At 37.2% G+C, this 15,215-nt stretch overlaps 1 long non-coding RNA gene across 2 annotated transcripts in view; it reads right to left on the bottom strand.

The window, feature by feature from the left end:
* Positions 1–2,389: 2,389 nt before the first annotated feature.
* The window catches only part of LOC149079817 (uncharacterized), a 28,015-nt gene continuing 15,189 nt past the window's right edge, over positions 2,390–15,215 (bottom strand). For both annotated transcript variants that reach the window (XR_016193684.1, XR_016193685.1), the window contains 3 exons: positions 12,321–12,401; positions 9,869–9,956; positions 2,390–2,592 (listed from right to left, as the gene is read on the bottom strand). This is a non-coding gene — a long non-coding RNA (uncharacterized LOC149079817). The remainder of the gene's footprint in view (positions 2,593–9,868; positions 9,957–12,320; positions 12,402–15,215) is intronic.

The raw sequence follows: 15,215 nt of genomic DNA on the forward strand, positions 1-15,215 counted from the left end.
TTATTTATGATTTGGAAGACCTTTCTGCCCCGTTGTTCACCATCAATCCATCTGGACTGCCAAGTTTCTTTCGCTACACAAAGTATCTTGTGTTTGGCATGAGACCAGGGAGGAAAAACATCAGAGTTCATATTTTCTGATGAAGTAGCTGTTTTAGCAAGTGCGTCTGCTAATTCATTCCCTTGATTACCCACATGGGCCCTGGTCCATGAGATGAAAGTGTTGGGCTTGTCAATTAGATTTGCTCTGATTTGTCGTACAAGTCGGGTGGGGGAAAAATTATTTCTAAGCGCCACACTATTGCTGGTATCGATGCCGATATTTTATCGACAATCCAAGATTTAGTTCTAGAACCTCCCCAGCAGAATAAATACGACGCGCTGAAGACACGTTTGATTCAGATTTACGCGGAGAGCGAATCATCAAAAATTCGTACGCTACTGCAAGGTTTAGAACTAGGAGATCAAAAACCATCGCATCTGCTTGCCCGAATGCGTGAGCTTGCCGGACGTAACTTCAGTGATGACGTGCTGAAATCGTTGTGGTTAACGTCCAAGCTATACTAGCTGCTTCGAGCGAAGGTCTTCAACAACTCGCTTCGATGGCAGATAAAATCGCTGAGTTGGCCATTCCAAATATCTGTTCAGCATCCGGTCGACTTGAGAACGCGATCAGCCTATCACTGGAGCAACAAGTCGCAGCTCTGACCAAAGAGTTGAGTGAGCTGAAGGCCGCTATTCACACTTCACAGCGACAGCCTAGACCTCGATTCCGTCATCGCGCACGGTATTCTCGCTCACGATTCCACAGCCGAGCCCAATACCAACAAGCTGAAGATGGCTTATGCTTCTACCACACCAATTTCGGAGCTCAGGCTAAGAAATGTCAACAGCCCTGCTCCTTCAAAACCTCAGCGGAAAACTAACAACGAACAGCGAACTGTCGTCAATACCCACAAGATACCCGAGAAGTTGATTCTTACAGCCGCCAATGGTTCTCCTATCTCAACTTACGGTACCAAACTTCTAACATTGAATTTGAACCGCCGAAGGACATTTGCTTGGCCATTCATTATAGCTGATGTAACCCGACCAATTATTGGTGTAGATTTTCTATCGCATTTCAACCTGTTAGTCGATAGCAAGCATCATCGCCTCATCGATGGAACAACCCTGCTATCCGCTACTTGTTCCATTGCGAGAGACATCGCAGCTCCATCTTTTCTCTTGAACAGTATCGACCAATTACCATCGCCATATCGGGATGTAGTCAAAGAGTTTCCTGATATTATCCGTCCACACATCCAAAATAAGTAAATTAAAGAGCACAATATCAAGCACTTCATTGAGACTACAGGTCCACCAGTTTTTGCCCGACCTCGACGGCTTTCCACGGAAAAGTTGAAAGTCGCGCGAAAAGAGTTCGAGTTTATGATGCAACAAGGACTTTGTCAGCCTTCGAAGAGCAGTTGGTCCAGTCCACTCCATCTGGTACAAAAGAAATCTGGCGACTGGAGACCGTGACAGCTAATTTACATTGGATGAACGCAGGTGTCGAGGAGATATGATCGAAGTGTTCAAAATTTTCAACGGGATAGATAGGATGGACCACGAACTTTTAGTACACCGCCAATCGACTGCTTTTACAAGGGGACACCAGTATCGATTGGTAAGGGACAATGCGAAGTTATGGTGTCACAGGGTAATTTTTTTCTAATAGGGTTGTTAATAACTGGAATAGCTTACCCCCGGAGGTAGTAAATTGTAACAATTGACACGTTTAAAGAGATATATGATAAACATGTTGGGGTAAATCGGGAAACTATCCATAGTTAGAATAAGACAACCATAAGTATTCTTTATGGGCATTGCATAATATTTTATCACGTGTATATATTGTTTATAATTTTTATTAATTACATTTTTAATTGGGTTGCTGTATTTTTGAAATATATGATATCCATATTTTTATGGGCATCTTTTTCTCAGCCACCACGTTGGGCATTTTACCTGTTGTGGCCTTGTACATATATTTGTACCGTTTGTAGGCCTGTTACTCGTTCTGCCGAGACTATTTTGCGAGGAGGCCAGCTCGCATTCACTCCTCGAAGTTGGGAGCCACAGAAAACCAACTACAGCAGACAACCAGTGTGGTTGAAAACCGGGACTTCGCAAAGCGAGTCCATCACTATGACCACCGTTACCAAGTGTGCTCGCAGGAGTCGTCCTTCCTCAGTTTTCCAGTCAGGTAATCCTACACTTTCGGCACAACTAATCCGGTAATAAATCCCCCACAGTCATTGGTTTGAAGGGACGCTTACACACACACATGCATTTTTTTTTTTTTTGTGAAGTCGATTTCGTAAAGAGAACACGTATGCACAAACAAGCAGTAGCGATCAATTTTATTCTGCACTATATTTTATTCCAATTTCAGTACAAGTTCCAATAGCGCGAAGTTATTTTTGTTTTCGTTCGGAAGAAAAGAATACTTCAATTTCGTCCACTGCTCTCTGCTCCCAGTTGAGCTTCTGCTAAGGACATCTCCACCAGAACGGCTTGGAAAGCCCTCAAGAGTCTTTAGATTTTCTTCCTGCTCAAAGCAAGGAAAAAGAATGAAAGAAGCACAAAATTACTAATTAATATCAAGAAATAAATCTGGTTGACAAATACAGTAAAACCTCTCTTTTGCGGACACTGACGGGACAAAAAAAAAAATCGTCCGTAAAAGAGGGGTGACGGTTAATCAGGGGTCTGGAATGCATATATATTTATTATACAAGGACAAATTATTAAAAGACGGGTCCGCATCTGAGGAGTGCCCGTTAAGAGAGGGGGGGGTTTACTATATTATTTAATCGGTTCTTAATGTAGAATTTATTGATTTCATGACGAATGTTTTGTTTCGAGAAATACGTCTTTGTTTACTTGCGATGACCCGGACACTGCTCCGTGGCACCCTGACAAAAGTTGGAGGTGCATCAGGGCGCCGCGGTGCACAGTTTGAGAACCCCTGCTTTAGAGCAAGGGTGCTCAACTTTTTGTAAAGTGTGGGCCACTTAATTGGTTCGGAACCGTGTCGCTGGCAAAAAAAAAAAATTAACTCAAATAAGTGATCTGGATATATGACGTGGGTCGCTGAAGTGGTGCGGAAATGTGCTGCGAGTCACTTAAGGAAGCTGGAAATGTGCCTCGGACCACTGTAATATGCTGCCATCTGTAAATGTACTGAGGAACACTTAAGTGGCCTAGAAATGTGCCGTGGGGTCACTTACCTGACATGTAAATATGTCGCAGGTCACTTAATACTTGCTGGGGGTCAAAATGGCACGATGACGCCAGTTACACACAGAATTTTCATATCGCCAGTTATGAGTTAGTAGTTTTCACTCAGTCCCAGAACTTTTTCCGTATTTTTAGTTTAAAATTTTTCCCCTTAATTCGAAGTTATCCTCCTTTAAGTGAAGTTTTCGGGGATGAGAAAAATTTTTAAATCAGTAATAGAAATTCAGCGTTTGGCCATAGAATTTAGCAATGAAATTCAGCATTTATTTAAAAATTGAATTTAGCAATGAAATTTAGCATTTAACAATGGAATTTAGCAATAGAAATTAGCAATGGAATTTAGCAATAAAAATTAGCAATTGAATTTAGCAATAGAAATTAACAGATGCATTTAGTATGCATTTGTCTGCTTGCAGAAAGTGAATGACTTTTTTTCATGAAAGAAGGACGGAAAAAGGGATAGTCACACCGTGGGAAAGGGGGGGGGGTGTATGCCTCCAAGATATCGATTACCCCTTTCTTTCATACTCCTCTCTTACCAGGGGATTATGATTATTTGACTGGAGTTCTCCTATTGTTGTTTTCTGGTGCTCTCCTATTGTTGCTCTTTCGCTTTGCTTTCATACAATATGTTTTTATGTCAAGTGAGCTGTCGTTTGTGTCTACAAAATACGTTTGCGACTTCTAAAGTCCTGGAACATTTGGTCTTTGAAGGCTCAAAATGTTTTTGGGTCTCTTTCTAGACAGGATCTGGTTACTATCGTAATCCGAGACCCTACGTAGTTGCTCAGATTCAGAATTTTCTGAACAAAGTCAAATACGGTCTCGACTTGCGTATACTTTCTGATGCATTTGTTTCTCAGGAACCAAGGGGCCCTGAGGATCTTCCTAAGATATTTATTTTGTTCACGTTCTATCCTCACAATTATTTGGTCTCTGTGGTAGAACCATGCTATCGCATCGTAGGTCATTGTAGGCCTGATCACAAGTTTGTAAAGAATTATTCTGTTCTTGACTGAGAGCAATATACTGCTTTGGCAGATTCTCCTCGTCAGTTCTGTGGCGATTATTGCTCTTCTGACGGCCTCCTTGCAGTGGGGGGTCAGGGATAGCGGTCTGTCAAGGATAATTCCGAGATATTTCGCAGTATCAGATAGCAGAATTCTGGTTCCATTCACTACAAGAGCCGCATTTTGCGGCAAGTTTGCCTGTTATCCACATAAAGATGGTTGTGTTGGCGTTGAGTTGAGCTCGACTTTTCGTGCACCATTCCTCTATTAGTCTTGCATTCTCCTGAAGGGCATCCAATGCTCCCAAAGGAGACCAATGGCACTCTGCTACAGCACTATCATCTGCATAAAGGGCTGTCAAGCATATATCGCTCACTGGGAAGTCATTCATATGATAGTTATGAAGTGCCGGGCCTAGAACGCTTCCCTGGGCTATAGAAGCCGTAATGGGGCGAGCGGATGATAGTACCTGGTTGATTTTGACTTTGAAGGTTCTACCTTCAAGATAATTTTTTGTAAATGAGATCAGGCTCCTGGGCAAGTTCATGCGAATGAGCTTATGCACTAGCCCGTTGTGCCAAACTTTGTCGAAACTTTTGGAGAGATCGTATAGGGCTAGTGCTACTGTTTTTTGGTTAAATCTGGCCCGTTGGAGGTATTCAATGACCCTCAGGAGTTGCGTAGTAGTTGAGTGACCTTCCCGGAAGCCGTGTTGTTCCGGGATGATGATGTTATGGTACTCGTTATACTCATGGAATCTTCTGATGACCACCCTCTCGAACAGCTTACCTAGGGAGCTGAGGAGTGAGATTGGGCGCCAGTTTGTTGTTATGATCAAGTTCTGGTCTGCTTTTGGAATGAGAATTATTACTGCGAATTTCCAAATTTGTGGGTAGTGTCTATTACGAAGTAATTCGTTGAAGAGCTCCGTCAGCATGCGGATGATATTTGGTAGGAGCTCTTTAATATAGCTCTGTTGGTGATGGTGTCAAATCCTGGCGCCTTATTTTTATGAAGTTTTTTGATAAGACTCTCTACTTCGTTGACATCAGTTGGGTACAACGCCGTGCCGCTCTCGAAGGATGTTGAGGCGAAGTACCTTTCAACACCTCTGTCGATTCTGTTGACATAGTACTGAACTGAACTAGAGTTTGGTTCACTGGTCCCGCGGCACAATTTTTTACGGCCGTTCTACCAGACTTAGCTGCGGGCCACGAAGTACGTGGCCTGTATTGGTTCGTGTATGTGTGTGTACTTGTGGTGTGAAAAAGTTTGACAAAATTGAAATTTAAAAGTTTGGTTTCGAAATTTTTTGCAGGTAAAATGCCATTGCTGTGAGCTGAAAGAGAGTCATGATATGGTTATGCACTCAGTAATGTTCATGTTTTTATTAAACGAAGCAGGTCCAAGATGTTAAATTCGTGAAAAATGAGGAAAAATTTCCTCGATGTTGATGCGAAACAAAAAACCTCAGGGGGTCCTCTTGAGAGCCGTAAAAGTAAAATAAAAGTATTATAAGAGTAAGTAATTATAAGTGTTTTGTTGTCCAACAATTTCTCACTGAGAGTGATATTCAAGTCCTTTTCGTATGGTCGAAACTTTAGTTTCGTCTTCATGCTCGTAGCCGAGCCATCTCTTATGAAAACTGGTGTCGCCACCTATCGGTCAGAGTTGCAATTCAAAGAAATATCGCTGTTAAAGGTCCTGGGAACGCCCCCCTCCCTCCTTGGATTTATATGAAATACAATTTTGTAAACAATAGAATAAAAATAAAAAGAAGAAATGGAAGTAGAAGGAATTTATACATTATATACACTATTTTCACTGTACGCTTTACCAAGGTCCATACCGCCATATGACTCTGGGGTCATACTCTACTAATTCTGATAGGTGGCTCTGCTCCGATTTACGAATAATTTCGTATTGAGATTCTGCAAGTTCCCTGACGTAATCCAAGAATGAATTAATTTGTAGATCTCTGCGGATATCAATATTCCGCACGTACCAGCCTGCTCTGGTAAATTTTCTGTAATTTTTGTTTTCAAAAATTTGTAATGTTTGTATATTTTTCTTGGTTGCAAAGGCCCACACAGGGGCAGCATATGAGATGACAGGTCTTATTACAGATTTATAAAGCAGCATTTTATTTTTTAGAGAAAGGCCACTGTTTGGGAAGAATATGTTGTTTATGTTGACATAGTGCGTTGGTGTATTCGTATTTGGGCTGAACTGTTGTTCAAGCGAATATCTCGACCCTATCCTCGTCTGAGGCCGCCATCCCATTTGGACCTTGAATTAGACCCATTGTTGGATTTCTGGGTTTACACCGTTTGTACACTTGGTACAGGGAGCCATCCTCGCAGCATGCTTCATTGATATAGTTTTCATATCTGTCAAAATATGATGTTTGTTATGCCTAGATATTTAACTTCTTCAGATGGCATAATTGCTTGATTATTAATTACAATCATTGAAACTGGTGGTAGCTGTCTTTTAGTAAGCCAAATCAGTTCACATTTGAACAAACTCTCGTCAGTGACCATACCTTATCCCTCATCATCATTCGTTTTTGTTTTAGATAAGAAAGCCCAAGGCATCTATTAGAAGCATTCATGTGAAAAGGAATCTTATCAGGGCCTATTTACAATATTTACAAAATTATATTACCAAGATACATTTTAAATGCATTATATTACAATTCAGAATTTTAATTTTGATATTTATCAAAATTATTTACGATATTGTGTAGCCAAAAGATTTTTTAGTCTAGAATGTTTAAGAAATTCTCTTTCATTATACTGTGAGATAGTTTGCAAATGTACAATATTAGAGTCTTCAATTTTATCAAAGAAATTTAAAGCAATTCTTTTTGCATATGCATAGACTCAATATCCAATTCAGTATGTAAATCAAGAATTTTAAAATATTTGGGTGCACCAATCAATTTTTTTAAGATTTTATTTTGGAGAATCTGCAATTTATACATATTACTTTTAGAAGCATATGCACATACTGTCATTGCATAAGCTTTTAAAATTTATATTTTTCAAAAGTGTTATATCAATAACAGAAGAAAAATTATTATATGGCATACATGGGTAGGTTCGCTGGTACCTAACATATCTATTCTATTTCTACCACAGAAAGTTTTAAATTTTCTTCCATTTTTATTTGTAATCTTTGAACCCCAGAATTTATTTTTGCAATTTAAATCTCCAACTAATATTGTAGGAATATTAGAATCAAAAATCTTTTCTAATAAATTTTTATCAATTTCGTTGCCTGGAGGCCTGTAAACTGAAGCAATTCTTATTTTGACAGTCCTGTTTATAGCAACTTCTGCTGCTATTGCTTTAATAGTTCCACCAGGTAAGTTTATTTGTGTGAAAGGTAATTTACGGTTTAAATAAATAGCTACTCCACCTTTTCTTCCAGTTGTTCTATCCAACCGTATACAATTAAAATTAGCAATTTTTGCATTTTTCCCAGGTTTAAGGAAAGTTTCAGAAACACAAATTGTGTCTGTATCTCTATCATAGACAAGTTCCCTCAATTCTGGTAAGTCATTAAAAATGCCATTAGCATTCCATTGTAAAATTGTTAACGGTTTATCTCTTATATGTGTCATTAAGATTGTTGTTTATTTAAAAATTTTAATCCTTGTATTCTTATATTTAATTCTTTTAAATCCTTTTAAATTTTTTCATTATCAGGAATCATAGCGTTTACTATATATTCCTGTATTTTACCGATATCAGTTTTTGGTGCAATTTCTGACAATTTATTCATGCATCTCATTAATGTAGCTAAAATTTCTTGCATTTGTATTGTCTTTTGTTTTTTATTTTGTCTTGATTCCTTTTCTTCTATGTTTTCAATAGATATCTTGCTATCAGAAATTTGAGGGGATAATCTTCATTAATATCTCTATTATTTCTCACAGCTTGTACATATGTGCGTCTATGATAATTGATATCATTATTATTTCTTATCCAATCTTTTTTATTGCCATTATTATTTTGTGGCTTATGTTTTTGTTGTATTTTAGTCAATTGTTGTACATTCTGTCTTGTGATAATTCTATTTGATCTCATATCATCTTTATGGGCATTTTTTGGATGAGCTGGACATCCAGACCAAGTAGATATATACAATCCACCACAATTACAACATTTTCCAGGTCCATCTTCCTTCCTTTTACTACACGGGTAGGTCCAATGGCCCTCCCCACATTTCGTGCAGCGTTCATTATTAATGCATTGACTTTGTCCATGGTTAAAGCGCTGACATTTAAAGCACATTATTGGCCTACCACGTCTTCTATAAGCCTCGACAGTTATATCAAAACTGAATAAAGTTTTGATGCTGTATATTTTGTCAAAGTCCTTATTATTATTAATTTCAACTAATAAATAAGTTATTGGTTTTTTTGTCCTGTAACTTGTTAGCCTAGTTACCTGTATTATGTCGTGTCCCATTTCTTCAAATTTTTCTTGTACAAGCTTAGTTTCACATGTAATATGTAGTCCCTTTAATACCACCCTCATAGTGTCTTCGTTTGGTTTCCTATAAGTGTGGTATTGTATTTTATTAGCTTTCAAGAATCCTGTAATCTTACTATGATTACAGGATTACCCCCGGAGGTAGCAAATTGTTACACAATTGACACGTTTAAAAAGAAATACGATAAACATGTTGGGGTAAATCGAGAAACTATCCATACTTAGAATAAGACAACCATAAGTATTCTTTATGGGCAATGTATAATATTTTATCATGTGCATATATTATTTATAATTCTTGTTAATTGCATTTTTAATTGGGTTGCTGTATTTTTGAAATATATAACATCCATATTTTTATGGGCATCTTTTTCTCAGCCACCTCGTTGGGCATTTTGCCTGTTGTGGCGTTGTATTTGTATTTGAGGGCAGTCAAGAAATATTTTAACGTCTTTCCCCATAGGCCTTGCCTTCACTTTCTGTTTACAAATATTATTTATGTTTGATTCTAATTTAATCCAGTTTTCAACCTTTGTAATAATTATTGGCTTAGGTTTCCCATATTTTTTAGTTTCTTTAACAACTCTTTTGTTGACTACAAAGTAAAAATCACTTTCATTATCATTCAGATTATTTTCATTATTTTCAGTATTATTCTCTACTTCTTTGCGAGTAATTATTTGTTCACATTCTATGTTTTCGTTTAAGTTCTTATCCTTCTCGTTACCATACTCATCAACACTTTTATTTTCAAAGTTACTATTTTTACAATTATCATAGAGTCTATTATCATTCCTATGACTATATTCCTCTTCAGATGTTGTATTGGCTAGCTTGTGTGGATGTGCTTTGCTCTGATTAGCTCATGTGCAGGCTAGTGGTAATTGGATGTAAAGGTCACTTCCTCAATGGATCTTGTCGGGGACACATCTCGGCTCTCTGCACCGCTAAATTAGGGGGACCCAGGTGGGATGCATTGTCTCCTCCTTTTGATTTAAGTTGCGATCATTTGATGATTTTTAATATGCCAGAAATTAATGCACAGAAAAACAAATTCACAGAGCCAACATACCTAAGTCACATTGCTGTAAAGCGCATCTCAAAATAGCCTCATCAGGAGTAAGTGAAAATCTTTCTTTTTCATTCTCAGCCGATTCATACTAAGGAGTAAAATTTATTTATTACTTCCACACACGTTCCCTTTTAACTTATATAGTAAACATGCAGGAATTTAACAAAAACAGCATGTCAAAAAGTAAATAATTAAAATAAGTTATGAAATGAGAAATAATAACAAATATTAATTTATAAAAATTAGTTTATGGGGATTTAATCAAAAGGCACGCTATTGTGCATGTATGCAACAGATACATGGGAAAATATTGCTTAAAAAATACATTAAAAATAACTGGGGGAAAGCATCAGCATCAAGTTTTAAGATGTATAAGTCTGGAAAGTGATGATTATACATATAGTATATGTTACAGCCAAAGCCCAAAGATGATCACTTCATGAACTGACTGGCCCCGGCCTTTCACTGAGGCCTATAAGTCTATCCCTATACATTCCTATAATATGGATCAATAAGATATCAATATTTAGATTCCTTTGATTATTAGGGTTGGTATGGCTAATTATAAATGGTCATAATTATCACAAAAAAATATGCCAACACTGCGATGACCCTGAATCATAGGGATCAATATAGGGATATATGAGAGAGGGGCGGTGAAAGCCCGAATTTCGGATATTGGCCATGTCAACTGACCTGGCCAACTTCGGACTTTGGCAGTAACATATATATATATGATGAATGCAGAGGCAGGAAATGTAATCCTTTCCAATATAAAACCTGCCTTCCAAGACGACAACCCCCCCCCCCCCCCCCCAGAACAGCTTCAGTAGCATGGTGTCTAGATGGCAAGTGTAGGGTTTATATATAGGGTTTGCTTGTTTTTTTTTCTATCATGGGGCTTTTTAAAGAAGCTGAACATTATCTTCAAGAGCAAGAGATTTCTTCAGATGATTCTCCCCCCCCCCCACCCACCGGGAATAGGAAAAAGTCAGAATGCCAGGTCTCCAAAGCAGAATGTTTTGCATTGTTCTGCAACAAACCCTCAGCTGACTGGAAATGTTCTGCAGTAAAAATTACCATAATAGGGTTTTCTAAAATTTTCATAAAATTCTTCCAGATTTTTCTGCAGTAGAACTTATTGTTCTGCAACATAAATTTCTCTGACTTCTGCATATTCTGCTTTGGGGTGCCAGATCAAGACTGCAAGGCCAAAAAGTGACCAATACCAATATCACAGGAGTGTTGGAACATTCCAGTGGTGTCCTAAATGGTTTAAAAATCATGCTTGCCCCTCACAAAACTCTGTTATACCCTGGATGTTGCATTGAAAATTTATCTGTGTTACAATGATTGGGGCATCTAAGTCAAAGTGTAAGATTTTCACACAAAAAAGGTGATAAAAAATTCTGACAGCAGAGACTTTGAGTGATTCATATTTGAAAGTGGATCCAAATATATCTGTAGGGAAACATCAAAATATTTAAAATTTCTTAAAATACACAAAGTGCAAGAGCCTATTTTGTATGCATTGAATCTTAATATTGTTGGAAAAGTATAATACAAACTTCAGATTATGTAACATTATTCTAGAACAGGTTAAATGCATAAAATTATGAATGAGGAGTATAGTAAAAACAACCTGCCAACCTAAAGACCTTTGAAAATGGATAGAATTGTAAGACTAAAGGGGGGGGGGGGAATAGATTTCTCGTATGATAATGCTGTAATCTGTGACTATACTGTAGTGTCCACTTAGCTTGATTAGCTTGATTTAATTAGTCTCTCTCATCTTATGAATTCATTTCTAAAACTTCAGCTTGACAAAATGATTAAAACAATATTGGTCAATCAATGGGTCGAGAATTGATGGAAAAAATCAGTGAATTGTCTTAAGTGGGGGTTTTCTGATGGTCAAAATCAACTTTCAAGCTGTCAGCCTGCATATAGAGTTTACAGCTGGATTCAATGGAACATCCCTGGCAATATTGCTATCCCTTTGTTTGTTTCATCTCATTCTGTTAAACTATTTTCAACCCCCAAAGCAGAATATGCAAAAATCTGTGACACAGTCCTGTGCTTTTCTTAATAGTGCAGAACTATTATGAGAATTTCCACCACTGAACATTTCCAGTCAGCCGAGGGGTCATTGCAGAACAACACAAAACATTCTGCTTTAGGGTTTTCAACAATGTAAAACATTAAAATTTCAACTATCGAAAAAGAAAAAAAAATATTTTAGCTTAAATCACAAATGTAAATAGGAACACCCGGCTATGATCAATGTCACAAAAAAAAAAATATCTAAATCATGCTTCTTATGGTATCATAAAGGTATTCATCTTTGTAACATAAATTACTCAATCATTCTCTTCTTTGGTATCTATCATAAATACAAGTAATCATAAAATTATTAAAAAAGAAAAAATATAAATAAATTTCATATATTCACCATAGACTTGGACTGAATGAAAAAATTGTGTCTTTTTATCGACTGCATGATGAATCTCCTAGAGATATTGGCCCACAGTTTCTAAAATTGATTAAAAAGAGTACATAAAGTAAAAATTAAGTTATAAGAATGCTTACCAAAATAGATATCCCATTAAAAACAAATTAGAACTGCAAACTAAAACTATGTAGGAATTGCAGAGTAAAATATAATACTTAGGTAACAAAGAATACTGGAATGCTATTTTCTCAGCGTTCAGATTTGGTAGACAAGAGGAACAGTGATAAACAAGTTCAAAAATGCCCCTACGATGCTATAGATTCAGTGTCACTCATTTGAACTACTCACTACCATCATGCCTGCTATAGGAGAAGAAGTTTTCCTACTTCCTGAAACCTATGCAGGCAAGTTTTTAAAGTATGTATTAATTATTGGAAAAGTGTAATAATTTGAAACTAAGTAAAATGCACATCACAAAAGTTGCACATTATTATGCTGTGCTCATTTTTTTGCTAGAAATCTTCCCGGTTTGATGAGAATTTTTTTTTTTAAAGATAGTGTGTTGCAGAGGTCTTCAACCTTTATTCTAGTCGCAATCAATGCCTGTACCTATCATCAAAAGAGCACCCTTACGGCACGTTTGACATACGAATGTATGAAATCAGGGTTATTACAATCCTTGAATGCAATTTGTACAAGGTGCTTAATTTGAAAGTGATCGTGAGCAACAAATCGGATGCAAGCATTGAGCCCTCTGGGCACTTCAGGGAGCACCATGGTGCTCACGAGTAACGGGTTGAAGATGCCTGCTGTGTTGAATAATATGGATATTATAAGTATCACCTGAGTATGGCTAGAATATCTTTTCAAGACGAAAAGTTTAGGAAGATAGAAAGAGAGGTCTGGATGTGATGTGTATCTGGATGCTTATAGGTGCATCTTGACTGTTTTGGGGCAGAATAGGAAGATTTCATTTGTGACTCTTGTAAATAGATCATGATACCACCATATAATCTACTAAAAAAACCACTGATGAAATTTTCATTGTCATAGACTAAACCTTGGTTTTTGTCATTTTGAACCCAGTATTCCCCATTACCTCCTCCCCGCAAATATCATTTTTATAAATGCCTTCTTTCTCACAGACATATTTATTTTTAGATACCACACATTTTTATCACCAGGTTTCGTAAATATCAAATTTTCTAAAATGGCCAATTTTTTTCAAAAGAGTATTCAACGTAGTGTTGATTATGAACGTTTTAAGGCTAATACAAAAAACGAATACTTACTATTAGTGATACAAACTAATAGAGCCTTAATATAAAAACTATCACCTGTTACTTTGTAATAATATTATAATGCTTTTATCATTACTTTTCACATTCAACATGAAAATTGTGATCTAATATTGTTTGTTATATTAACTGTGATCTAACTGAATAGAATAGTCAAGTTATTGTCAACTTTCTCTAGTCTGCATTTTTAAACTTTTTGTCAGATGATTTCTTAAAAGTCAGTGTTCCTGGATCAATTTTTGATGCTGATTCCAGAAATGACGTCCATTTTTGTCCATCACGTCAGGTTTTTACAAAAAATAAGAAGTCATCTTTTCAATATTTCAACTAATGTAGTTAAAAATCAATCACCATTTCATACAAAGTATTTGGTTACACACTTTAAAAATACTGTAAAGAATTGTCCTAATAATTTCATGACTATTCTTTAATAAAACGAAAAGCAAACAGTGTTCCATTTAACAAACTTTTTCCTTTTTGACTTCCTTGCAGATCCTCCTTCATCAATTCCATCCCTCTTCAACATCAAACAATAAGCGAGATTTTTTGGGGGTCTCTACGAGCGGTTCATGCAGGATATATTCAGTCCCAGGAATAAACATTTCTCCGCTTTGGCCAAACTCTCACAATCCAATGCTTTTACTTTGCCCGACTGTTCCACTCACATAGCATTTTTGTGTACCCAGCTTGTTGCCCTAATAGTATTCCTATAAGTTTGAAGCCACCACAGATGAGCCATTTGTGTATTCGCATACTGAATATTTCTTAACAGTTCCTTCATGTTCTCGAATGTCTCTTTCATTTGAAATAAATAGGCCACAGGAATGGACCCATATACTTTCCCATTAGGCAGTAACACGCCTTTGAGACTACTCTCGGAGGAGTCATGTTTAATGCCATAGAAGTGCATTGACTTGTTTATGTTATTGCAGTAAACCAATGAATATTTCTTTGAGAATAAAGGAAGTAGTTCGTTTTCTTTGTGTGTGTACCAAGAAAAATGTGTTCCTGGTGCTAGAAGATTCTTGCTTTTAAACCAGGAGCCAAGTAGTTCTGCAGATTCCTTATTCAAGTTCAGATCACGTACTCCACTGGTGTAAGAAATTAAGAGAATTTGCAGACTTGGTCGGTTATCTCTAGATAACTACTACTGTACCGATTTTAATGAAATTTGATATGGACATACATTGATACAATACAAAACAAATAACCATTCAATAATTGTAATAAACACACATGATTGTGCGTAACACTCGTTGGAGTCGGAAGGTATGAAACAGCGGTTGCAGAATAAACAAAAAAATGGGTTAATAGGGGGGTATGGTCCCCTCTTACAGATATACAGGTCTCGCAGCCTGATTTCATACTTGAAATAAGGCAGTCTATCATTTCCTGTGGCAATTGGTCCCACTTGTTCAGCAACGCTGTTTTCATTCCCGGAGGGGGGTTGCGGGTTGCAAATGCCCTCCCCAGAGCGTCCCAGACATGCTCTATAGGGTTAAGGTCTGGAGATCTGGCTGGCCAATCCATCCGGCGAATATCCTCACTCTCTAGAAAATCGTCGAGCAGAAGAGCTCTATGTGGCCTCGCGTTATCG

Source organism: Pholcus phalangioides, unplaced genomic scaffold (assembly GCF_987345545.1).
Source record: "Pholcus phalangioides strain wild (caught in Gottingen) unplaced genomic scaffold, Ppha-v1.0 ptg000012l_1, whole genome shotgun sequence".
NCBI lineage: Eukaryota > Metazoa > Arthropoda > Arachnida > Araneae > Pholcidae > Pholcus > Pholcus phalangioides.